The sequence below is a fragment of the Choloepus didactylus genome, chromosome 10, assembly GCF_015220235.1.
Source record: "Choloepus didactylus isolate mChoDid1 chromosome 10, mChoDid1.pri, whole genome shotgun sequence".
NCBI lineage: Eukaryota > Metazoa > Chordata > Mammalia > Pilosa > Megalonychidae > Choloepus > Choloepus didactylus.
In genome coordinates this window covers 118,035,534-118,062,707 of record NC_051316.1, presented here as the reverse complement: position 1 = coordinate 118,062,707, position 27,174 = coordinate 118,035,534, and positions in this window count along the sequence as shown.

The following is a 27,174-nucleotide window of genomic DNA, read 5'->3' as shown; positions in this document are numbered from 1 at the left end:
GCCCAGGAAGTGGGGAAAACTGGACATGGGTGAAAAATCTCTACTACAGTCAGACACAGAGTGCATCGTCCTACTGTGTGGTTACCTTCTTCCTTCAAGGTTCCTGCAGGTCCAATCAGACCAAGGATCCATTTAGCTAGGGGAGATCCCTGGAGCTCATGGAACCACTCATCACCAATGTCTTCTCTCTCATCCCTAGCTGGCTTAGTTAACTGGCCAGCGTTCTTCTTCTTGGACCTGTCCTATCACCCTGCCTGATTTTTCTGGCCTCCACCTCCAATGCTTGAACACATGCCCTAAAAAGAATCCTATGGGACCAGAGCGCTCATGTCTTGTCCAGCTCTCCTGGTTATCCTCCTTAAGAGCAGTCAGTCAATGCTTTTAGCAGTGGAGTCATCTTGGATCCTCAAGTTTCTTTGGGTCAAGGGTCCAAACAATCCAAAGGCATGATACACTTTGTACTAGTCACTTAGCTGTCCTAAGGAAGTGACTGGATATGTAGAAAAGGGTTATATACAAAGATGCTTATTGAAGCACTGTTTACAGTAGCAAAGAGTGGGAATCACCTAAAGGTCCAGCAGAGGGGATATTTATAAATATGAATCATCCACATGATGAATATACCTGCTGAGTTCGTAAAAATAAGAGACAAATCCAGGTTACTTATTGTGATGGAGTTAATTGGGAGGTGTGGCAGAATGGAAAACTACCTTAACAGCTGCCCTGTCACTACGGGTCACAATGTGATCTGCTCTCAATTTGATTTTCCCTGCAACTATACTTCCCAAGTGGATTTTATTGGCTCATTTTGGGACCAGCCCTTAGGGCACATCTCTCTGGCCAGCCCATACATGGTTGGGTATTCTTTTCTAGTGCATTGTTCCCCAATCCAATCAGCTGTGGTTAGGGGGGCAGCTAGCTCTCCTCCCAAGTGGAGAAAATTGTTCTGGTCTCCAATGAATGCTGCTTCAGTCTGTCTAATTTAGAGAAATATTATGTCTCTAAAAACGACATTTTCCAAAAGTTTTTAAAGACATGGAAATATGTAAGATACATTACTAAGTTTTATTAAAAACTCTAAAATTTAATCTACAGTATCATCTCAAATGCTTGTGTGTGTGTCTGTGTGTGCATGTGTGAGTGTGTGTGTGTAGACCTAGTACTCTGGCTTTGGTAATGTAGGGAAGATGCTACAGTTTCTTTCCCAAAGTTCTCCCTTTAGTTAGTGCAGGGATTGGCAACCTGTGGCCCTCCAGCCAAATTCAGCCTCCCATCTATTTTTCTAAACAAAATGTTATTGGCACAGAGTCCCGCCCATTCATTTATGTATTGTCTATGTATTGTCTACAATGGCAGTTTTGAATAATTGCCACAGAGCCTGTTTTTGTAAATGAAGGTTTAATAGAGCACAGCCACATCCATTCTTTTTCCGATTCTCTGTGGTTGCTTTGGTGCTACACGGCAGAGTTAAACCGTGGCCACAGAATCCTGAGGACCCTGGAAAGTCTAAAACAGTCACTCTCTGGCCCTTTACAGAAAAAGACAGAGCCAGAAGTATGGAGGCCAGGCGAATGCCCAAACCTGCCTTTACTGGGTTCCAAGTCCTGTACCAAAGACCAAGCCCAGTCCACAAGACCTCAGGAACCCACACTTGGCCCCTCTTCTCTATTTATTTGTTCTCCAGCTTCTCCAAGAGCTCGGAGTCTTCATTCTAACTCTCCGAACATCCCCGGGGCTCCCCCTGGGCACCACAGGTGGAGGAGACAAGAGAGAAAGGAGATGCTCACGGTGGGTCTGATTCCTTCTCCTCGTGGATTTACGTTGCCCAAGACCCTCCTCTCTCCTCTGTCACCCAAAACATGGACTGTATCACGAAGTGGGGGAGGGGTGGGTGTCACATTTGCAAATATAGACCTACTTTTTAAATCTGGAGGTACAATAAATTCACTGTGATTCCTCTGAGTTGTGGGATTAGGGATCATTTTAACATCCCACTCTATAAATTTGTGTATTTTATGATTTGTTACAATGAGCATGCATTGCTTTTATAATCACAAAAATAAAGCTATTTTCATTTTTTAGAATTATAAAAAAATAAACAAGAGCAGAGCAGATGGGATTCCCGGGGAGAAACACATGGGAGTTTCTACAGGGTCAGAAATCTGGGTAACTCTTAGCCCATCTTTTGTTTTCTTGACCTGAACTCATCTCAGAAAGTGCTGAAATATGGCAAATCCAACAATTTCATGGCATGTTCAGCCACGTGACTCATAAATTTCATTTGTATTGGCACTCTCTCCTCCCATGGGAACCCCTGTGCCCTCTGGGCCTTTTAAAGCAGCCTCTAAGCTGCCATGTATTTTTTTTTTTTTTTTCCTCCATTTGGTCATAGGTTCTCTTTCTGAAAGCCCTAGACATTGGTTTGGCACAGCAGAAAGTCAGAAAAACCTGAATTCGATATATGGGCTTTGCTCCTTAGCTGAGTTTGGGCAAGTTACTTAACTCTATAAAGGGGTAATCCTACCTTTGGGGAAGAAGAAATTCTCCACCCTTCTTCCCACTTACTTCCCTTCTCTCCCATGACCAAATACCAATCTGAATTGTGGGCAGTGACTGGGAAATGTGTTGGAGGCAGGGAATCTGGATTCAAAGCACACGTAGACTGGTGATTCTCCTGGTACCACTCTGGTAAAGGTGGTCCCAGGGGCAAGGTCTTCTCCCATAGGGAAGGGGGCACAGCCAGCTTGCATTCGTTCCTTTAATCTCCTGCCCCATAGCTGGTCAGAGAGTGGTGACATCCTAAAATTTGGGAAACAGCAGAAGACTTCAAAGGCCTCCACCCTTGCCTGCATCACCAAGGATCTGCACTAGGTTTTTGGCACAAGCCTAAAAATTTTATTCATTTAATAGAATTAAAACATGCTTAATGCAAAATTTGAATTGATGTCCCTTAATCTGTGTCTACTCCTTACAATATGTCTTTGTTTCCTAGGGCTGCCAAAACAAAGTGTAACAAACTTGATGGCTTAAAACAACAGAGATTTATCATCTCATGGTTCTAGAGCCTAGAAGCCCAAAATTGAGATGTTGGCAGGACCATGCCCCTCTGAAACCTGGAGGGAGAATCCTTCCCGCCTCTTCTAGCTTCTGACACTTGCCTGCCACCCTTGGAGTTCCTTAGCTTCTAGATGTATCACCCCAATCTCTGCCTCCTCCATCTTCACATGGCAATCTCCCCTCTGTCTGTCTGTCTGTGCAATTCTTCCCTTCTTATAAGGATACCAGTCATGTTGGATAAAGGCCCACCCTAATCCAATATGACCTCATCTTAACTAATCACATCTTCAAAGATCCTATTTCCCAAATAGGGTTACATTCAGGGACCAGCAGTAAGGACTAGAACATATTTTTGGGAGACACAATTAAACTCATAACACAATACCCACTGCACAGAGGAACAGGAAGGACTAAATGAAGCTAAATGGGATAAAGCAGCTAGTAGAGAACCAAGGACATAGTAGAGGCTTAGTATCGGGGAACTCTCTCCTCCCTTCCCCCTCATTTTCCTCCTTCCCCATTCTGATCTTAGTGGCCCTTCCTCCCATAGCATTCACTGTGCTGAATTTTAAACAACATATTAGACTATGAGTGTCTAGGAGGACTGAGCTAAATTTTGCTTAGTCACCATTTCATTCCCAGAGCCTAGCACTGTGCCTGGTATGTTGCCATTCATTTAACATTTGACAAATTGAAAGAATGAATAAATGAAAGAAATAATGACTCCTCAGGCTGATTGATTCTTTGAACATGCTCCTCCCACAGCATTTCCCATCCCCATTAATAGCAACTCAATCTTTCCAGTTGCTGAGGTCAAAGATATAGTTATCCTTATGTCCCTCTTTTCTAACAATTCAAATCCAATCCATCATCAGATCCAGTTGGCTCAAATTATATCCGGAAAGCAACCACTTCTCACCACTTGCACTGCTACCACACCAGCCAAAACCAACATCTGCCTAGAGTCTAACTTCAATACAACAACTAGAATGAACCTTTAAAAATATGTGATGTCATGTCACTCCTCTGCTCAAAACCTTTCAGTAGCTCCCCTTTTCACTCAGAGTAGAAATCACATCCCTTAACTTGACCCTGAAGCTCCCTCTCCATTTCCCCTCCCTCAGCTGTCCAACCTTATCTCTTTTCTTTAATATGGTTTTTTTTTTTTTTTAAATCAACTGTATGAAAAAAAAAGTTAAAAAGAAAACAAACATACAATAAAAGAACATTTCAAAGAGACCATAACAAGGGAGTAAGAAAAAGACAACTAACCTAAGATAACTGCTTAACTTCCAACATGTTCCTACTTTACCCCAAGAAAGTTACATAATATAGCAACATTTCAGTGAACTTGTTCCTACTACATCCATCAGAAATTAACAGACCATAGTCATTTCTGGGCATCCCCAGAACGTTAAATAGCTTATCTGTTCTTCTTGGATTATTGTTCCCCCTTCCTTAATTGCTCTCTACTGCTAGTTCCCCTACATTCTACATTATAAACCATTTGTTTTACATTTTTCAAAGTTCACATTAGTGGTAGCATATAATATTTCTCTTTTTGTGCCTGGCTTATTTCGCTCAGCATTATGTCTTCAAGGTTCATCCATGTTGTCATATGTTTCACGAGATCGTTCCTTCTTACTGCCGCGTAGTATTCCATCGTGTGTATATACCACATTTTATTTATCCACTCATCTGTTGAAGGACATTTGGGTTGTTTCCATCTCTTGGCAATTGTGAATAATGCTGCTATGAACATTGGCGTGCAGATATCTGTTCGTGTCACTGCTTTCCGATCTTCCGGGTATATACCGAGAAGTGCAATCGCTGGATCGAATGGTAGCTCTATATCTAGTTTTCTAAGGAACTGCCAGACTGACTTCCAGAGTGGCTGAACCATTATACAGTCCCACCAACAATGAATAAGAGTTCCAATTTCTCCACATCCCCTCCAGCATTTGTAGTTTCCTGTTTGTTTAATGGCAGCCATTCTAACCGGTGTTAGATGGTATCTCATTGTGGTCTTAATTTGCATCTCTCTAATAGCTAGTGAAGCTGAACATTTTTTCATGTGTTTCTTGGCCATTTGTATTTCCTCTTCAGAGAACTGTCTTTTCATATCTTTTGCCCATTTTATAATTGGGCTGTCTGTACTATTGTCATTGAGTTGTAGGATTTCTTTGTATATGCAAGATATCAGTCTTTTGTCAGATACATGGTTTCCAAAAATTTTTTCCCATTGAGTTGGCTGCCTCTTTACCTTTTTGAGAAATTCGTTTGAGGTGCAGAAACTTCTAAGCTTGAGGAGTTCCCATTTATCTATTTTCTCTTTTGTTGCTTGTGCTTTGGGTGTAAAGTCTAGGAAGTGGCCTCCTAATACAAGGTCTTGACGATGTTTTCCTACATTATCTTCTAGGAGTTTTATGGTACTTTCTTTTATATTGAGATCTTTGGTCCATTTTGAGTTAATTTTTGTGTAGGGGGTGAGGTAGGGGTCCTCTTTCATTCTTTTGGATATGGATATCCAACTCTCCCAGCCCCATTTGTTGAAAAGACCATTATGGCTCAGTTCGGTGACTTTGGGGGCCTTATCAAAGATCAGTCGGCCATAGATCTGAGGGTCTATCTCTGAATTCTCAATTCGATTCCATTGATCTATATGTCTATCTTTGTGCCAGTACCATGCTGTTTTGGCAACTGTGGCTTTATAATAAGCTTCAAAGTCAGGGAGTGTAAGTCCTCCCACTTCGTTTTTCTTTTTTAGAGTGTCTTTAGCAATTCGAGTCATCTTCCCTTTCCAAATAAATTTGATAACTAGCTTTTCCAAGTCTGCAAAGTAGGTTGTTGGAATTTTGATTGGGATTGCATTGAATCTGTAGATGAGTTTGGGTAGAATTGACATCTTAATGACATTTAGCCTTCCTATCCATGAACATGGAATATTTTTCCATCTTTTAAGGTCCCCTTCTATTTCTTTTAGTAGAGTTATGTAGTTTTCTTTGTATAGGTCTTTTACATCTTTGGTTAAGTTTATTCCTAGGTACTTGATTTTTTAGTTGCTATTGAAAATGGTATCTTTTTCTTGAGTGTCTCTTCAGTTTGTTCATTTCTAGCATATAGAAACATTACTGACTTATGTGCATTAATCTTGTATCCTGCTACTTTGCTAAATTTGTTTATTAGCTCTAGTAGGTGTATCGTCGATTTCTCAGGGTTTTCTAGATATAAGATCATATCATCTGCAAACAATGACAGTTTTACTTCTTCTTTTCCAATTTGGATGCCTTTTATTTCTTTGTCTTGCCGGATTGCCCTGGCTAGCACTTCCAGCACAATGTTGAATAACAGTGGTGACAGCGGGCATCCTTGTCTTGTTCCTGATCTTAGAGGGAAGGCTTTCAGTCTCTCACCATTGAGTACTATGCTGGCTGTGGGTTTTTCATATATGCTCTTTATCATGTTGAGGAAGTTTCCTTCAATTCCTACCTTTTGAAGTGTTTTTATCAAAAAGGGATGTTGGATTTTGTCAAATGCTTTTTCAGCATCTATTGAGATGATCAATTGATTTTTCCCTTTCGAGTTTTTAATGTGTTGTAATACATTGATTGTTTTTCTTATGTTGAACCATCCTTGCATGCCTGGAATGAACCCCACTTGGTCATGGTGTATGATTTTTTTAATGTGTCTTTGGATTCGATTTGCAAGTATTTTGTTGAGGATTTTTGCATCTATATTCATTAGGGAGATTGGCCGGTAGTTTTCCTTTTTTGTAGCATCTTTGCCTGGTTTTGGTATTAGATTGATGTTAGCTTCATAAAATGAGTTAGGTAGTGTTCCATTTTTTTCAATGTTTTGAAAGAGTTTGAGTAAGATTGGTGTCAGTTCTTTCTGGAAAGTTTGGTAGAATTCCCCTGTGAAGCCATCTGGCCCTGGGCATTTATTTGTGGGAAGATTTTTGATGACTGATTGGATCTCTTTGCTTGTGATGGGTTGGTTGAGGTCTTCTATTTCTTCTCTGGTCAGTCTACGTTGTTCATATGTTTCCAGGAAATTGTCCATTTCTTCTACATTATCCAGTTTGTTGCCATACAGTTGTTCATAATATCCTCTTATAATTTTTTTAATTTCTTCAGGATCTGCAGTTATGTTACCTTTTTCATTCATTATTTTGTTTACATGGGTCTTCTCTCTTTTTGATTTTGTCAGTCTAGCTAGGGGCTTGTCAATCTTGTTGATCTTCTCAAAGAACCAACTTTTGGTGATATTTATCCTTTCTATTGTTTTTTTGTTCTCTATGTCATTTATTTCTGCTTTAATCCTTGTTATTTCTTTTCTTGTACTTGGTTTAGGATTGGTTTGCTGTTCATTTTCTAGCTTCTTCAGTTGATCCATTAGTTCTTTGATTTTGGCTCTTTCTTCCTTTTTAATATATGCGTTTAGTGCTATAAATTTCCCCCTTAGCACTGCTTTTGCTGCATCCCATAGGTTTTGGTATGTTGTGTTCTCATTTTCATTCGTCTCTATATATTTAGCAATTTCTCTTGCTATTTCTTCTTTAACCCACTGATTGTTTAGGAGTGTGTTGTTTAACCTCCAGGTATTTGTGAATTTTCTAAGTCTCCGATGGTTATTGACTTCTAATTGTATTCCACTGTGGTCAGAGAATGTGCTTTGAATAATTTCAATCTTTTTAAATTTATTGAGGCTTGTTTTATGTCCCAGCATATGATCTATTCTGGAGAAAGTTCCGTGAGCACTAGAAAAGTATGTGTATCCTGGTGATTTGGGATGTAATGTCCTGTAGATGTCTGTTAAATCTAATTCATTTATCAGATTGTTTAGGTTTTCAATTTCCTTATTGGTCTTCTGTCTGGTTGATCTATCTATAGGAGAGAGTGATGTGTTGAAGTCTCCCACAATTATTGTGGAAACATCAATTGCTTCCTTTAGTTTTGCCAATGTTTCTCTCATGTATTTTGTGGCACCTTGATTGGGTGCATAGACATTTACAATTGTTATTTCTTCTTGCTGAATTGCCCCTTTCATTAGTATGTAGTGGCCTTCTTTGTCTCTCAAAACATACCTGCATTTGAAGTCTATTTTATCTGAGATTAATATTGCTACACCTGCTTTCTTTTGGCTGTAGCTTGCATGAAATATTTTTTTCCATCCTTTCACTTTCAGTTTCTTTGTGTCCCTGTGTCTAAGATGAGTCTCTTGTATGCAACATATTGATGGTTCATTTTTTTTGATCCATTCTGCGAATCTATATCTTTTAATTGGGGAGTTTAATCCATTTACATTCAACATTAAAACCGTGAAGGCATTTCTTGAATCGGCCATCTTATCCTTTGGATTATGTTTGCCATATTTTTCCCTCTCTCTATTAATATCCTTTATTGTACCCATACCGAATCTCTTTAGTACTGAACCTTTCTCCAAGTCTCTCTGTCCTGTCTTTGTTTCTCTGTCTGTAGGGCTCCCTTTAGTATCTCCAGTAGGGCAGGTCTCTTGTTAGCAAATTCTCTCAGCATTTCTTTGTCTGTGAAAAATTTAAGCTCTCCCTCAAATTTGAAGGAGAGCTTTGCTGGATAAAGTATTCTTGGCTGGAAATTCCTCTCACTCAGAATTTTAAATATATCGTGCCACTGCCTTCTCGCCTCCATGGTGGCTGCTGAGTAGTCACTACTTAGTCTTATGCTGTTTCCTTTGTATGTGGTGAATTGCTTTTCTCTTGCTGCTTTCAGAACTTGCTCCTTCTCTTCTATGTTTGACAGTGTGATCAGTATATGTCTCGGAGTGGGTTTTTTTGGATTTATTCTATTTGGAGTTCGCTGAGCATTTATGATTTGTGTATTTATGTTGTTTAGAAGATTTGGGAAGTTTTCCCCAACAATTTCTTTGAATACTCTTCCTAGACCTTTACCCTTTTCTTCCCCTTCTGGGACACCAATGAGTCTTATATTCGGACGTTTCATATTATCTATCATATCCCTGAGGTCCATTTCGAGTTTTTCAATTTTTTTCCCCATTCTTTCTTTTATGCTTTCATTTTCCATTCTGTCATCTTCCAGGTCACTGATTCGTTGTTCAACTTCCTCTAGTCTTGTACTATGAGTGTCCAGAATCTTTTTAATTTGGTCAACAGTTTCTTTAATTTCCATAAGATCATCCATTTTTTTATTTAGTCTTGCAATGTCTTCTTTATGCTCTTCTAGGGTCTTCTTGATTTCCTTCATATCCCGTACTAGGGTCTCATTGTTCATCTTTAGTTCTTTGAGTAGCTGCTCTAGGTGGTGTGTCTCTTCTGGTCTTTTGATTTGGGTGCTTGGGCTTGGGTTATCCATATCGTCTGGTTTTTTCATATGCTTTATAATTTTCTGTTGTTTTTGGCCTCGTGGCATTTGCTGAACTTGATAGGGTTCTTTTAGGGTTTGTAGACCAGTTGAAGTCCTTATCTCTAATTTATCAGATCTACAGCTTCGTGGAGTACACTTTCTCTAACTAACCAGCAGGTGGCGTCCACGAGCCACCTGTTCTCCACAAGCCAGATCTCCCCTGCTTAGCCTTTTTGGTGAGTGGGGGAGTGAGTCTTTGGGGCCCAATTGGTGTACCAAGCTTGCGTGTGTAGTTGGTGTTGCCTGCCCTGTATGTGGGGCGTGTTTCTGGGCAGTCGGGGAGGGGGGGTGGCCCTAACAATCAAATCTCCCTGATGATCCTAGAGTTTTAAAGCTACTGCAATAGTCTAATCCTTCAGTTCAGTCCTGCCACAGTTTGTCTCTGCCACTGACCCACAAGTCTTTGGTATTGGCGTATGGCTCCTGAGACTTGCAAGTGGGCCCCTCTTCCAGGCTGTGCACCCCGGGTCCTCTGTTGAGGGATGACTGTGCTATGTCACAGGTGAGTGCCGTCCCCCCAGGGCAGTTCTGGGATGCTGGGCTGTGTTGGGAGGCTCCCAGTCTGCTCAAATGATGGCTGAATGGGGCTCTGTTAATTCACACTGCTCCCCCTTCCCAGCTCTGGGACATTCAGCTGAGGTTGCAGGGAAGGCTAATGTCCACGCCCAGTTTTGTGGTGTGTGCCTGTTATTTGAAGCACTTCCGTCACACTGGGTTGTCTGGGGCAGCTCTGGGCTATGGGGCTGGCGATGGGCAGGAGTGTTTCCTGTCCACCAGGATGGTGGCTGTGAGCGGACACCCCCCTTTTCTTGGGAAGTTGTGTTGTTTAGTGAATTTTCTCAGCCACTGGATTATTGCCTTTTGTCTCAGAGCTCTCTTAGTTCTGCTCTTGACTTGACGTGCCCAAATTTCAATTCTTTGAAGCTTTCTGTATTGAGCTTCTTAGAGTAATTGTTTTAGAAAAAGCAAAAAGGATTTAAAAAAAAAAAAAAAAAAAAAAAAAAACGGCCCTCCTCAGAGATCTAATGGGTTATTGAAATGCTAATAGACAAAGCAACCAGGGCCATTAAGGAAAGGTGCACAGGGCAGAGAGATCAGCTTTGCTTCGGGATTTGCATATGCGCCTCAAGGCCTGATCTCCGCCCTTCCCCTTTCTGTGTTCACCAGAACTCCAAAAATCCTCTGCTTTTATTTTGGAGTTTTTCGTGTTGTTTTTTTTCTATGCCTGTCTCCTCTCTGCTGGGCTGGCTGCTCTCAGAGTCTCTGGTGTCTGGTCTCAGTCTATCTATGGTTGGAGTTTGGATCAGTAGAATGAGTTTCCGATAAGGGCTGCCACTGCAGTTCTCCCTTCTCCTTCCCGGAGCTGACAGCCCCTCCTCCCCCGGGACTGAGCCTGGCAGGGAGGGGCGCGGGTCCCCTGGCCGCAAAAACTTACAGATTTCGCTGATCTCAGCAGTTCCACGTTTTCATGAGTGTTGTATGAAGTATGCCCAAAGACAGATTGCTCTGTGGTGTCCAGTCCACGCAGTTCCTGGCTTTTTACCTACTTTCCTGGAGGAGTAACTGACTTAGAAAACCTGAGGAAGAAATTACTGTTTGTGGACTGCTTTGAGATTCCAGAATGTAATACATAATCCAGTTGATCTTCAGCCCTCTCGACCGGCTCCACCTCTTCCACCGCCTGTCGCAGGGAGGAGCTCGTTGTCCTGCTTGGAAGAAGACGGCCCTACCCGGGTCAAAACCATCCCTCTCCGGGGCCCCTCACAACGCCATCGCAGCAACCGCAAAACCACCGCAGCCCTGGAATCGGTTCGTCACCGCCGCTCGCCTACTGGCCCGGCCTAATATGGTTTTATTGAGATATATTCACATACCCTACAATCATCCATGGTGTACAATCACTTATTCACAGTACCATCATATAGCTGTGCATTCATCACCAGAATCAAATTTTGAACATTTTCCTTATTCCAAAAGAAATAAAAATAAAGGTAAATAAAGAACAACTAAAACATTCCATCCCCCTATCCCACCCTATTTTTCATTTAGTTTTTGTCCCCATTTTTCTATTCATCTCCCCATACACTGGGTAAAGGGAGTGTGAGCCACCAGGTTTTCACAATCACACTGTCACATCATGTAAGCTATGTAGTTATGCAATTGCCTTCAAGAATCAAGGCTACTGGGTTGCAGTTCGACAGTTTCAGGTATTTCCTTCAAGCTATTCCAATACAATAAAAACTAAAAGGGATATCTATATAATGCATAAGAATAACCCCCCAGAACGACCTGTCAATTCCATTTGAAATCTCTCAGCCACCAAAACTTTGTTTCATTTCTCTTCCCCCTTTTGTTCCAGAAGGCTTTCTCAATTCCACAATGCCAGGTCCAGGCTCATCCCCAGGAGTCCTGTCCTGTGTTGCTAGGGAGTTTTACACCCCTGGGAGTCCTGTCCCACATAGGGGACAGAGCAGAGAGTTCACCTACCACATGGGCTTAGAGAGTGACAGAGGCCACATCTGAGCAACAAAGAGGTTCTCTGGGGGAGACTCTTATGCACAATTATAAGTAGGCTTAGACTCTCCTTTGCAGTAACAAGCTTCATAAGGGCAAGTCCCATATTTAGGGTTCATCCTACTAAACTGTTATCCTCAGTGTTTGTGAGAATATCAGTAATAACCCTGACGGGGAAGTCCAGCATTTCTGCATTTTTCCCCAGCTCCTCAGGGGGGCCTGCAAATATACTTTTATTCTCTGCCCAGATTACTTTGGGATACATCAGGATTTCACACTAACCTGTACAAACCTACCAGATCTGACTCCCTATTCAAAGTTCCATGTAATGATGTCCAATCTTACCTCTTACTTCTCTCTGGCAAGCCCAATCTGCTTCAGCCAAGCTGCCCTCAAACACTCCAGACATAAATCCCCTCAACTTTTTGCAAGGTATGTTTCCTCTGCCTAGAATGCTCTCCTCCAAATATTGGCTTATGTCTCTCAGTACGTTTCTCAAATGTCACCTTCTTAATGTGGCTGTCTTAGACTGTGATTTCCTCGTAAAGAAAAGCGTGAGACAAAGCTTGTATTCAAGTAGTTGATTTGGAAAGTGATCCCAGGAAACAAGAGCGAGAGATGGGAAAGAATGGAACAAAGAAGGAGGAAAGACCAATGTGTTATTGAATTGGTCACTCCTTTGAGCTACTGGACTTGATTTCCCCATGACCTCCTGTGAAGTCCTATAAACTGAGCGTCAGGATTGTCCACCCAAGAAGTAAATAGGTGGAGCATTTATCTACCAGCTCCTATCCCCCATTGGTCAGTGTTATCTACTGGGGGACATTAACTCCCTCACACTTCCAGGCTGTGCATGAACAGTGCTCAGCAGATTTCCACAGGCGTTGGGGTGCCTTGGAGCAGAAAGCCAGAGATGCCCACTGCAGCTGTGGTGAGGGGCTATCAAGTCACACTTGCACAAAGTTGGCTGCACAGCCATGGCTGGAGTAAATAAATTCCCATTGTTTAAGCCAGCCCATTGCATGGCGGTTGCTTTAGCTATGAGGAAATGTGCTTTAGAACAAGTCACCACTTGGAGAAACTGGCGCTTCTGAGGTGGAGTGGGGTGGGTGGGTAGGAGGTGAGGGGGAAGGAGGATTTTTACATTGGCTTCCATTCCCCATTGTCAAGAGTTGCCTCATAGGGTGTTGACTTCTTCATACCTCCAAGCTGCACATGTATGAGCCTGGCAGATTTCCATCAGAGGGGGAGGATGGGGATAATCAGTGCAGCTGAGGCTGGGTGCTGTCGCATTACACCTGTGTGAAGCCGTTTGCTACAGCAATGGCATAAAAGGTGCGCCAAAAAAAGATATTAAAAGACAGTTCTCTGAAGAGGAAATACAAATGGCCAAAAAAACACATGAAAAAAACGTTCAGCATCACTAGCTATTAGGGAGATGCAAATTAAGACCACAATGAGATATCATCTCACAACAATTAGAATGGCTGCCCTTAAACAAACAGGTAACTACAAATGCTGGAGAGGATGTGGAGAAATTGGAACTCTTATTCACTGTTGGTGGGATTGTACAATGGTTTAGCCACTATCGAAGACAGTCTGGTGGTTCCTTAGGAAATTAGATATAGAGTTACCCTTCGATCCAGCAATCACACTTCTCGATATATACCTGTAAGATCTGAAAGCAGTGACACGAACAGATATCTGCACACCAATGTTCATAGCAGCAATATTCACAATTGCCAAGAGAAGGAAACAACCCAAATGTCCTTCAACAGATGAGTGGATAAATAAAATGTGGTATATACACACCATGGAATACTACATGGCAGTAAGAAGGAACGACCTCGTGAAACATATGACAACATGGATGAACCTTGAAGACATAATGCTGAACGAAATAAGCCAGGCACAAAAAGAGAAATATTATATGTTACCACTAATGTGAACACTGAAAAATGTAAAATAAATGGTTAATAATGTGAACACTGAAAAATGTAAAATTAAATGGCAATTAGTGAAGGGGGAATGACAATCTATTAAGAACAGATAAGTTGCTGTGGGTAAATTTAACATTCTGGGAATGCCCAGGAATGACTATGGTTTGTTAATTTCTGGTGGGTATGGTAGGAACAAGATCACAGAAATGTAGTTATCTTAGGTTATCTGTTTTTCTTATTCCTTTCCTAGGATATAGTCTGTATATTTTCTTGTGGTAGAATATGAACATGTTGGAAGTAATGTAATTATTCTAGGATATTTGTTTTTTCTTATTCCTTTGTTTTGGTTTTGTTTGAAATGGTTTTTATAGTCTGCTTTTTTAAATTTCTTGATAAAGTTAATTTTTAAAAAAAGTCTTCAACTGATTGGATTAAATCCAGCTAATTGCATTCTCTCATTGTGGAAGACACGCCCTTCACTGACATCATCAGTCATAGCTGCAGCCAATTGACTGATGATTTAATAAACCAGCCTTCTGATTTATTAACCAGCCACAAATGTCCTTGCAGTAATGGTTAGACCAGTGCTTGCTTGACCAGACACCTGGGTACCATCACCTGGCCAAGTTGACACATGAACCTAACCATCACAGAGGGTAAACTTAATGTTCTGGGAATGCTCAGGAACAACTACGGTTTGTTAATTCCTGGGGGGTATAGTAGGAACAAGTTCACAGAAATGTAGTTATTTTAGGTTATTTGTTTTTCTTTTTCCTTTGTTGGGTTATAGTCTGTCTATTTTCTTGGGGTAGGGTAGAAATCTATTGGAAGCAATGTAGTTATTTTATGTTATTTGTTTTTTCTTATTCCTTTGTTTTGGTTTTGTTTGAAATGTTTTTTTGTAGTTTGTTCTTAATTTTTTGATAAAATTAAAAAAAAAAAACAATGAGTGAGTGTGAAAAAAACATAAATGAACAATGAGGGGAGGAGAGGGGTGGAATGTTTCGGATGTTCTTTTTTATTCTAATTTTTATTTTATTTTTTGGACTAAAGAAAATGTTCAAAGACTGACTGTGGTGATCAATGCACAGCTATGAACAACTGATTGCACACTTTGAAGGACTGTCTGTTATGTTAATATATCTCAATAAAATTGCATTAAAAAAAAAAAAGTGGGCCAAGATGAGGAATTGGCAAACTTTTTCTGCAAAGGCCCAGATAGAAAATATTTAAAGCTTTGCAGGCCCCATGTGGTCTCTGTTGTATATTCTTCCCTGTGTTTGTTACAACCCTTTAAAACTGTAAAAACAAACAAAAAAAAACAAACAAACAAAAAAACATTCTTAGTTTGTGGCCCTTGAAAAGAGGCCAAGGCTGGATTTGGCCAGTGGGCATGCGCTTCGCCACCCTCTGGCCACAGGATGTGCACCCTCCTAACAGACCTTCCCTGACCGCCTTATTTATGAAGTGCACCCACCCTTCACCCCTCCCCATCTCCCTTCCTGCTTGATTTTTCTCTTTAGTATTTATCACTTTCAAAACCAATATAATTTACATATTTATTTTATTGCCTTGATCTTTCAACTAGAATATAAGCTCCATGCCAGCAGAATTCTTCATCTGTTTTATCAATTGCAACTATGCCTGGATGTACAAGAGTACCTGACCCACAAAAGGTGCACAATACATTTTTCTTTAATGAACTAAAATAACACAATAGCATACTTGTGTTTAGCACTTTAAAAATGACAAGTCTTTGACACACCTTTTGATATCCATTTTTATTTAATATTCATGATCACCAAAGCAGGTACAATTGTCCTTATTTTAGAAACCAAGAATACAGCTTACATAATGAAGGCAGCATTGGAACAGAAGAAAAATCAGAATTTGAATTCTGGTTTTAACTCGAGGTGATTTTGCTGAAGCTGCTCAACCTTTCTGCAACAGTTCCTTTATCAGTGAAACAGAGTTACAGTACCCACCTTTCAAAGCTATGGGAAGATGAAATGAAATAGTATAATTGGGAACACAGTAATAGAGATCAAAACTTGACAGCCCTTGGGCAGGAGGGTAGGAAGGGATTTGAGCAGAGGACCTATATCTCCACGTGCTATTGCATAGGAAGGAGGCAAAACACTAGTCTGCAAATTCTAGCCCCATCCATAGGAAGAAAGGGCAAAAACACATTCCAACTGTCCACAGGCACCACTTATACAACCCACACCACTGCCGTCAGGCTGTTTGGTTTGGTTAGTTTGGTTTTGCCCACAAGTGTGTCTTCTGGCAGTGTCTTTAGGCAGGTGTTCAGCTTGGTTGCAAGATAACCTGCTTCTTGCCAGGTATCGTACTCCAGCTTTACATATTTATTAATTAAAAATAATTTGTTAATTTACTAATTTATTAGACATTTTGAGTTCTCTACACTTGGGCTTAGTGTTAAGAGATTTTGGCAGCAGCCAGATAGATTTGAATCTTGGCACCGCCACGTCTGCCTGCTATAACCATCTGTCCACATCTGTCCCATATTTATAATCCAGCTTATTTCTCTCTTTCACAGAAAGCCAACTGGACGTGATTTCCCTCTCCGAACCTCCAATCAACCTGCCCTTTACCTCTCTTAGAGAACATATCACATTTTGTCTTTCATTTTTGGGCATGATTTTGTCTCTGCCTATATTATAAAAATCTTGGGGACAGTGCCTATTAACTGCTTTATAGTTTCTAATTCCATCCCTGCATAGAGCTGAACAAAACTGAACAATTGCTTCAACCTCTCTGAGCCCAGTTCCTCATCTATAAAATAAACATAGCAAAGCCTGCCTTGCCTGCCCCTCCTGGGGTTATTGCAAAGTGCCATCAAGCATATAAATGTACTTTATAAATGGTGAAGTGTCAGGCAAAGATGACAACAGGTGGGGAACACTGAAGCACTAAATAAATTTAAGGAAGTTTTTAGCAGGTCTCTGAGCAAGTAATGGCAGAACTAAAGTCAGGCTGCCTCTCCCATCCCCATCTCCATTGCTCCCAAGAGCAAAATTAAGGGCACGGACTCTGGAACCAGGTTTCCTGGACTCTATCGAGCTCTCCTCCTTACTGGCTTTGTGACCCTGGGCAAGATGTTGAACTTTTCTGTAGACATTATTTCTTAGTCACTTTTGTATCTCCCAGGTAGATAACTGGCATCCAGTACTGAAGGGCTAGAGCACTGCTAAGGAAGCTGAGGACTAAGTGGCAGCTGCTTTCTAAGTGGCCACGTCAGATGACGTGGGTGTGTTATCTACCTCTCCAAGCGACTAGCTCTTGATCTACATCCTAAAGCCTAAGGTTTGATGAGCTGTTTTTAAATTCTCTTATATAATACTTTAAAGTTCATGTTGGGTATTGAATCGTATCCCCCATGAAACATATTTGAGTCCTAATCCCTGATCCTGTGGATGTGAACTCATTTGTAAACAGGATTTTCAAAGATACTATTAAGATGAAGCCAAATTGAATCAAGGCGGGCCTTAATCCAGTAGGACTGGAGGTCTTACAAGCAGAGGAAATTTGAACACAGTCAGTCAGTAGAAGCCAGAGGAGACAGAGACCAATGGACATGTGATGAAGGCGGGGTCTGAGTTATGGATTACCAGAAGCCCCCACCAGAACACTACAGACACAGAAAAAGCATGGCCTTCCCAACATCTTCACTGTGGACCTCTGGCCTCCAAAACTGTGAGACGTGTATTCCTGTGGTTTAACTCAGCCAGCTTGTGGTGTTTGTCATAGCAGCCCTGGCAAACTAAGTTCGTTTAATAAATCATTATTCAAGGTCAGTTTCACAGTTCATGGCAGACACTAATTATTTCAGTTTAGAAAAAACACCTTTAGTAAGTACCAGCATGTTTGAAGAATAAAAACCTTACTATGCCTCTTACTAGCTTTGCAAAGCACTTAAACTCCCCAAGGCTCAGTCTCCTCTTCGGTAGCCTTAGCACAGAATTGTTGTAAGGGTTAAATATTTAAAGCCGTGACGAACACATGCTAGATGCCCAGTAACTGGTATCTAGCAAAGCCAAACAACACTTACAACTTAGCTTTTAAAAACAATTTTTTTAAAATGGATTTTAACAGTTCAAGGTTAATCTTCATGGATTCAATATACTAATGAAGTAACAGTCATTCACACTCACGTTAGCAGCTACCATTTACCAGCCACCCAATGGGGATCCACTCCTCTCTACCTTTATGTTGTTCCTTGTCTCTGGAATATCTTTCCCTTCTTCTCCACCTCATAAACTCCTATTCATTGTTTTTTTTTTTTTTTTTTTTAATCATCATTTTATTGAGATATATTCACATACCACGCAGTCATACAAAACAAATTGTACTTTCGATTGTTTACAGTACCATTACATAGTTGTACATTCATCACCTAAATCAATCCCTGACACCTTCATTAGCACACACACAAAAATAACAAGAATAATAATTAGAGTGAAAAAGAGCAATTGAAGTAAAAAAGAACACTGGGTACCTTTGTCTGTTTGTTTCCTTCCCCTACTTTTATACACATCCATCCATAAACTAGACAAAGTGGAGTTTGGTCCTTATGGCATTCCCAATCCCACTGTCACCCCTCAAAAGCTACATTTTTATACAACTGTCTTCGAGATTCATGGGTTCTGGGTTGTAGTTTAATAGTTTCAGGTATCCACCACCAGCTACCCCAATTCTTTAGAACCTAAAAAAGGTTGTCTAAAGTGTGCGTAAGAGTGCCCACCAGAGTGATCTCTCGGCTCGTTTTGGAATCTCTCTGCCACTGAAGCTTATTTCATTTCCTTTCACATCCCCCTTTTGGTCAAGAAGATGTTCTCCATCCCACGATGCCGGGTCTACATTCCTCCCCGGGAGTCATATTCCACGTTGCCAGGGAGATTCACTTCCCTGGGTGTCTGATCCCACGTAGGGGGGAGGGCAGTGATTTCACCTTTCAAGTTGGCTTAGCCAGAGAGACAGGGCCACATCTGAGCAACAAAGAGGCATTCAGGAGGAGACTCTTAGGCACAAATACAGGGAGGCCTAGCCTCTCCTTTGCAGCAACCGTCTTCCCAAGGGTAAAACTTATGGTAGAGGGCTCAACCCATCAAACCACAAGTCCCCTATGTCTGTGGTCATGTTAGCAACCACGGAGGTGGGGTAGGCGAATACCCCTGCATTCTCCACAGGCTCCTCAAGGGGGCACTACATCTTTTTTTTTTTTTTCCTTGTTTGTCTTTTTACTTTTTTTTTTTTTTTTTTAACTTTCCCTTCTTTTTTAAATCAACTGTATGAAAAAAAAAGTTAAAAAGAAAACAAACAAACAATAAAAGAACATTTCAAAGAGACCATAACAAGGGAGTAAGAAAAAGACAACTAACCTAAGATAACTGCTTAACTTCCAACATGTTCCTACTTTACCCCAAGAAAGTTACATAATATAGCAACATTTCAGTGAACTTGTTCCTACTACATCCATCAGAAATTAACAGACCATAGTCATTTCTGGGCATCCCCAGAACGTTAAATAGCTTATCTGTTCTTCTTGGATTATTGTTCCCCCTTCCTTAATTGCTCTCTACTGCTAGTTCCCCTACATTCTACATTATAAACCATTTGTTTTACATTTTTCAAAGTTCACATTAGTGGTAGCATATAATATTTCTCTTTTTGTGCCTGGCTTATTTCGCTCAGCATTATGTCTTCAAGGTTCATCCATGTTGTCATATGTTTCACCAGATCGTTCCTTCTTACTGCCGCGTAGTATTCCATCGTGTGTATATACCACATTTTATTTATCCACTCATCTGTTGAAGGACATTTGGGTTGTTTCCATCTCTTGGCAATTGTGAATAATGCTGCTATGAACATTGGCGTGCAGATATCTGTTCGTGTCACTGCTTTCCGATCTTCCGGGTATATACCGAGAAGTGCAATCGCTGGATCGAATGGTAGCTCTATATCTAGTTTTCTAAGGAACTGCCAGACTGACTTCCAGAGTGGCTGAACCATTATACAGTCCCACCAACAATGAATAAGAGTTCCAATTTCTCCACATCCCCTCCAGCATTTGTAGTTTCCTGTTTGTTTAATGGCAGCCATTCTAATCGGTGTTAGATGGTATCTCATTGTGGTCTTAATTTGCATCTCTCTAATAGCTAGTGAAGCTGAACATTTTTTCATGTGTTTCTTGGCCATTTGTATTTCCTCTTCAGAGAACTGTCTTTTCATATCTTTTGCCCATTTTATAATTGGGCTGTCTGTACTATTGTCATTGAGTTGTAGGATTTCTTTGTATATGCAAGATATCAGTCTTTTGTCAGATACATGGTTTCCAAAAATTTTTTCCCATTGAGTTGGCTGCCTCTTTACCTTTTTGAGAAATTCCTTTGAGGTGCAGAAACTTCTAAGCTTGAGGAGTTCCCATTTATCTATTTTCTCTTTTGTTGCTTGTGCTTTGGGTGTAAAGTCTAGGAAGTGGCCGCCTAATACAAGGTCTTGAAGATGTTTTCCTACATTATCTTCTAGGAGTTTAATGGTACTTTCTTTTATATTGAGATCTTTGGTCCATTTTGAGTTAATTTTTGTGTAGGGGGTGAGGTAGGGGTCCTCTTTCATTCTTTTGGATATGGATATCCAACTCTCCCAGCCCCATTCGTTGAAAAGACCATTATGGCTCAGTTCAGTGACTTTGGGGGCCTTATCAAAGATCAGTCGGCCATAGATCTGAGGGTCTATCTCTGAATTCTCAATTCGATTCCATTGATCTATATGTCTATCTTTGTGCCAGTACCATGCTGTTTTGGCAAGTGTGGCTTTATAATAAGCTTCAAAGTCAGGGAGTGTAAGTCCTCCCACTTCGTTTTTCTTTTTTAGAGTGTCTTTAGCAATTCGAGTCATCTTCCCTTTCCAAATAAATTTGATAACTAGCTTTTCCAAGTCTGCAAAGTAGGTTGTTGGAATTTTGATTGGGATTGCATTGAATCTGTAGATGAGTTTGGGTAGAATTGACATCTTAATGACATTTAGCCTTCCTATCCATGAACATGGAATATTTTTCCATCTTTTAAGGTCCCCTTCTATTTCTTTTAGTAGAGTTATGTAGTTTTCTTTGTATAGGTCTTTTACATCTTTGGTTAAGTTGATTCCTAGGTACTTGATTTTTTTAGTTGCTATTGAAAATGGTATCTTTTTCTTGAGTGTCTCTTCAGTTTGTTCATTTCTAGCATATAGAAACATTACTGACTTATGTGCATTAATCTTGTATCCCGCTACTTTGCTAAATTTGTTTATTAGCTCTAGTAGGTGTATTGTTGATTTCTCACGGTTTTCTAGATATAAGATCATATCATCTGCAAACAATGACAGTTTTACTTCTTCTTTTCCAATTTGGATGCCTTTTATTTCTTTGTCTTGCCGGATTGCCCTGGCTAGCACTTCCAGCACAATGTTGAATAACAGTGGTGACAGCGGGCATCCTTGTCTTGTTCCTGATCTTAGAGGGAAGGCTTTCAGTCTCTCACCATTGAGTACTATGCTGGCTGTGGGTTTTTCATATATGCTCTTTATCATGTTGAAGAAGTTTCCTTCAATTCCTACCTTTTGAAGTGTTTTTATCAAAAAGGGATGTTGGATTTTGTCAAATGCTTTTTCAGCATCTATTGAGATGATCAATTGATTTTTCCCTTTCGAGTTTTTAATGTGTTGTAATACATTGATTGTTTTTCTTATGTTGAACCATCCTTGCATGCCTGGAATGAACCCCACTTGGTCATGGTGTATGATTTTTTTAATGTGTCTTTGGATTCGATTTGCAAGTATTTTGTTGAGGATTTTTGCATCTATATTCATTAGGGAGATTGGCCGGTAGTTTTCCTTTTTTGTAGCATCTTTGCCTGGTTTTGGTATTAGATTGATGTTAGCTTCATAAAATGAGTTAGGTAGTGTTCCATTTTTTTCAATGTTTTGAAAGAGTTTGAGTAAGATTGGTGTCAGTTCTTTCTGGAAAGTTTGGTAGAATTCCCCTGTGAAGCCATCTGGCCCTGGGCATTTATTTGTGGGAAGATTTTTGATGACTGATTGGATCTCTTTGCTTGTGATGGGTTGGTTGAGGTCTTCTATTTCTTCTCTGGTAAGTCTAGGTTGTTCATATGTTTCCAGGAAATTGTCCATTTCTTCTACATTATCCAGTTTGTTGCCATACAGTTGTTCATAATATCCTCTTATAATTTTTTTAATTTCTTCAGGATCTGCAGTTATGTCACCTTTTTCATTCATTATTTTGTTTATATGGGTCTTCTCTCTTTTTGATTTTGTCAGTCTAGCTAGGGGCTTGTCAATCTTGTTGATCTTCTCAAAGAACCAACTTTTGGTGATATTTATCCTCTCTATTGTTTTTTTGTTCTCTATGTCATTTATTTCTGCTTTAATCCTTGTTATTTCTTTTCTTGTACTTGGTTTAGAATTGGTTTGCTGTTCATTTTCTAGCTTCTTCAGTTGATCCATTAGTTCTTTGATTTTGGCTCTTTCTTCCTTTTTAATATATGCATTTAGTGCTATAAATTTCCCCCTTAGCACTGCTTTTGCTGCATCCCATAGGTTTTGGTATGTTGTGTTCTCATTTTCATTCGTCTCTATATATTTAGCAATTTCTCTTGCTATTTCTTCTTTAACCCACTGATTGTTTAGGAGTGTGTCGTTTAACCTCCAGGTATTTGTGAATTTTCTAAATCTCTGATGGTTATTGACTTCTAATTGTATTCCATTGTGGTCAGAGAATGTGCTTTGAATAATTTCAATCTTTTTAAATTTATTGAGGCTTGTTTTATGTCCCAGCATATGATCTATTCTGGAGAAAGTTCCGTGAGCACTAGAAAAGTATGTGTATCCTGGTGATTTGGGATGTAATGTCCTGTAGATGTCTGTTAAATCTAATTCATTTATCAGATTGTTTAGGTTTTCAATTTCCTTATTGGTCTTCTGTCTGGTTGATCTATCTATAGGAGAGAGTGATGTGTTGAAGTCTCCCACAATTATTGTGGAAACATCAATTGCTTCCTTTAGTTTTGCCAGTGTTTCTCTCATGTATTTTGTGGCACCTTGATTGGGTGCATAGACATTTACGATTGTTATTTCTTCTTGTTGAATTGCCCCTTTTATTAGTATGTAGTGGCCTTCTTTGTCTCTCAAAACATCCCTGCATTTGAAGTCTATTTTATCTGAGATTAATATTGCTACACCTGCTTTCTTTTGGCTGTAGCTGGCATGAAATATTTTTTTTCATCCTTTCACTCTCAATTACTTTGTGTCCCTGTGTCTAAGATGAGTCTCTTGTATGCAACATATTGATGGTTCATTTTTTTTGATCCATTCTGCGAATCTATATCTTTTAATTGGGGAGTTTAATCCATTTACATTCAACGTTAAAACCGTGAAGGCATTTCTTGAATCGGCCATCTTATCCTTTGGATTATGTTTGCCATATTTTCCCTCTCTCTATTAATATCCTTTATTGTACCCATACCGAATCTCTTTAGTACTGAACCTTTCTCCAAGTCTCTCTGTCCTGTCTTTGTTTCTCTGTCTGTAGGGCTCCCTTTAGTATCTCCAGTAGGGCAGGTCTCTTGTTAGCAAATTCTCTCAGCATTTGTTTGTCTGTGAAAAATTTAAGCTCTCCCTCAAATTTGAAGGAGAGCTTTGCTGGATAAAGTATTCTTGGCTGGAAATTCCTCTCACTCAGAATTTTAAATATATCGTGCCACTGCCTTCTCGCCTCCATGGTGGCTGCTGAGTAGTCACTACTTAGTCTTATGCTGTTTCCTTTGTATGTGGTGAATTGCTTTTCTCTTGCTGCTTTCAGAACTTGCTCCTTCTCTTCTATGTTTGACAGTGTGATCAGTATATGTCTCGGAGTGGGTTTTTTTTTGGATTTATTCTATTTGGAGTTCGCTGAGCATTTATGATTTGTGTATTTATGTTGTTTAGAAGATTTGGGAAGTTTTCCCCAACAATTTCTTTGAATACTCTTCCTAGACCTTTACCCTTTTCTTCCCCTTCTGGGACACCAATGAGTCTTATATTCGGACGTTTCATATTATCTATCATATCCCTGAGGTCCATTTCGAGTTTTTCAATTTTTTTCCCCATTCTTTCTTTTATGCTTTCATTTTCCATTCTGTCATCTTCCAGGTCACTGATTCGTTGTTCAACTTCCTCTAGTCTTGTACTGTGAGTGTCCCGAATCTTTTTAATTTGGTCAACAATTTCTTTAATTTCCATAAGATCATCCATTTTTTTATTTAATCTTGCAATGTCGTCTTTATGCTCTTCTAGGGTCTTCTTGATTTCCTTCATATCCCGTACTATGGTCTCATTGTTCATCTTTAGTTCTTTGAGTAGCTGCTCTAGGTGCTGTGTCTCTTCTGGTCTTTTGATTTGGGTGCTTGGGCTTGGGTTATCCATATCGTCTGGTTTTTTCATATGCTTTATAATTTTCTGTTGTTTTTGGCCTCGTGGCATTTGCTGAACTTGATAGGGTTCTTTTAGGGTTTGTAGACCTATTGAAGTCCTTATCTCTAATTTATCAGATCTACAGCTTCGTGGAGTACACTTTCTCTAACTAACCAGCAGGTGGCGTCCACGAGCCACCTGTTCTCCACAAGCCAGATCTCCCCTGCTTAGCCTTTTTGGTGAGTGGGGGAGTGAGTCTTGTGGGGCCCAATTGGTGTACCAAGCTTGCGTGTGTAGTTGGTGTTGCCTGCCCTGTATGTGGGGCGTGTTTCTGGGCAGTCGGGGAGGGGGGGTGGCCCTAACAATCAAATCTCCCTGATGATCCTAGAGTTTTAAAGCTACTGCAATAGTCTAATCCTTCAGTTCAGTCCTGCCACAGTTTGTCTCTGCCACTGACCCACAAGTCTTTGGTATTGGCGTATGGCTCCTGAGACTTGCAAGTGGGCCCCTCTTCCAGGCTGTGCACCCCGGGTCCTCTGTTGAGGGATGACTGTGCTATGTCACAGGTGAGTGCCGTCCCCCCCAGGGCAGTTCTGGGCTGCTGGGCTGTGTAGGGAGGCTCCCAGTCTGCTCAAATGATGGCTGAATGGGGCTTTGTTAACTCACACTGCTCCACCTTCCCAGCTCTGGGACATTCAGCTGAGGTTGCAGGGAAGGCTAATGTCCACGCCCAGTTTTGTGGTGTGTGCCTGTTATTTGAAGCACTTCCGTCACACTGGGTTGTCTGGGGCAGCTCTGGGCTATGGGGCTGGCGATGGGCAGGAGTGTTTCCTGTCCACCAGGATGGTGGCTGTGAGCGGACACCTCCCTTTTCTTGGGAAATTGTGTTGTTTAGTGAATTTTCTCAGCCACTGGATTATTGCCTTTTGTCTCAGAGCTCTCTTAGTTCTGCTCTTGACTTGACGTGCCCAAATTGCAATTCTTTGAAGCTTTCTGTATTGAGCTTCTTAGAGTAATTGTTTTACAAAAAGCAAAAAGGATTTAAAAAAAAAAAAAAAAAAAAAAAGGCCCTCCTCAGAGATCTAATGGGTTATTGAAATGCTAATAGACAAAGCAACCAGGGCCATTAAGGAAAGGTGCACAGGGCAGAGAGATCAGCTTTGCTTCGGGATTTGCATATGCGCCTCAAGGCCTGAGCTTCGCCCTTCCCCTTTCTGTGTTCACCAGAACTCCAAAAATCCTCTGCTTTTATTTTGGAGTTTTTCATGTTGTTTTTTTTCTATGCCTGTCTCCTCTCTGCTGGGCTGGCTGCTCTCAGAGTCTCTGGTGTCTGGTCTCAGTCTATCTATGGTTGGAGTTTGAATCAGTAGAATGAGTTTTCGATAAGAGCAGCCACTGCAGTTCTCCCTTCTCCTTCCCGGAGCTGACAGCCCCTCCTCCCCCGGGACTGAGCCTGGCAGGGAGGGGCGCGGGTCCCCTGGCCGCAAAAACTTACAGATTTCGCTGATCTCAGCAGTTCCACGTTTTCATGAGTGTTGTATGAAGTATGCCCAAAGACAGATTGCTCTGTGGTGTCCAGTCCACGCATTTCCTGGCTTTTTACCTACTTTCCTGGAGGAGTAACTAAAACTTACAGCTCACCAGTCTGCCATCTTGCCCCGCCTCTCACCCTATTCATTGTTTAACATCCAGATCAAATGTCCCTTCCTCCAATGTCTTCCTCAGTTTCCCTGGGCAATTAGAAGCTCCCTTCCTGGCGCTTACACACCCCTATGACAGCTGTCATCACGTGCTATTTCAAATAACTTTATGGGTCTGTCTCTTCTTTTAGACCCTGAATGCCTCAAGGCTGAGCACAGGACCTGGCATGTAATAAGTGCTCAATAAATTTTTATTGTTTGAATAAACAAATAAAAACAACAACAAATCAATTCTTCGGCTTTTAGTTGCTATACATTCAACACACTCTTTATAACAAGAAGACAGGCAAGCAAGAAGCCTGATGTAACTATAGGCTGAGGTGCAAGCTAAAAAGCCTAATCAGAGTTATTTAGAGATTCAATCTCAGATAGAAACAGGAAAGAGTTTAGTGGTAGTTACTCACTGTCTTATGACCAAAAAAGTTCCTAAAATAGAAAGACTCCAGCTCTACATACTGTTTTACTGAAAGCACCAGAACAGCTGCCCAACTCTTGGGAACCACGTGGCTCATCTTTTCAAGTCAAGGCAAACAAGAAGAACCAACCCAGGGTTAGTAGGCTATAACTGCTGCTTTAAGCAGGCTTAAAGTTTCAACCAAGATTGGAGGAAAACCATGCTTTGGCCTATTTTCTAAGAAAATTATAATTCTGGTGCTCAGTTATTGGGTGTTTGCAAACTTAAGCTGAATCCCACACATTTATATTTTGGGATCTATTTTCCCAAAATGTGAGGAGTTCAAAAGTTCAGGAAAAGTAGTTTTATAGCCATCACTAATTACTGTGGGGACCTTGGTTACATCACTTTATCTTTCTGGGTACTAATTTTGTCCATTTCAAAATGAGAGCATTGGAATGGGTGATTTTCAAAATCCCTATAACTCTCAGCAAAAGAGCAGAACAGGAGAAGCACAAGGGTGTCATTAAGAATGAGCAGAATTGGCATCTGCAATATGATGCATTTTAAGAATCAAAAAAGAAGAGCCACCAAAAATATCTCCATCACAGCAGCTGAGAACCAACCCCACAAGTTAAGTGGTAGGAAGGCAGTGGAAGACACAGAGATTTTGGAAACAATTAGACTTGGCCTCCAAT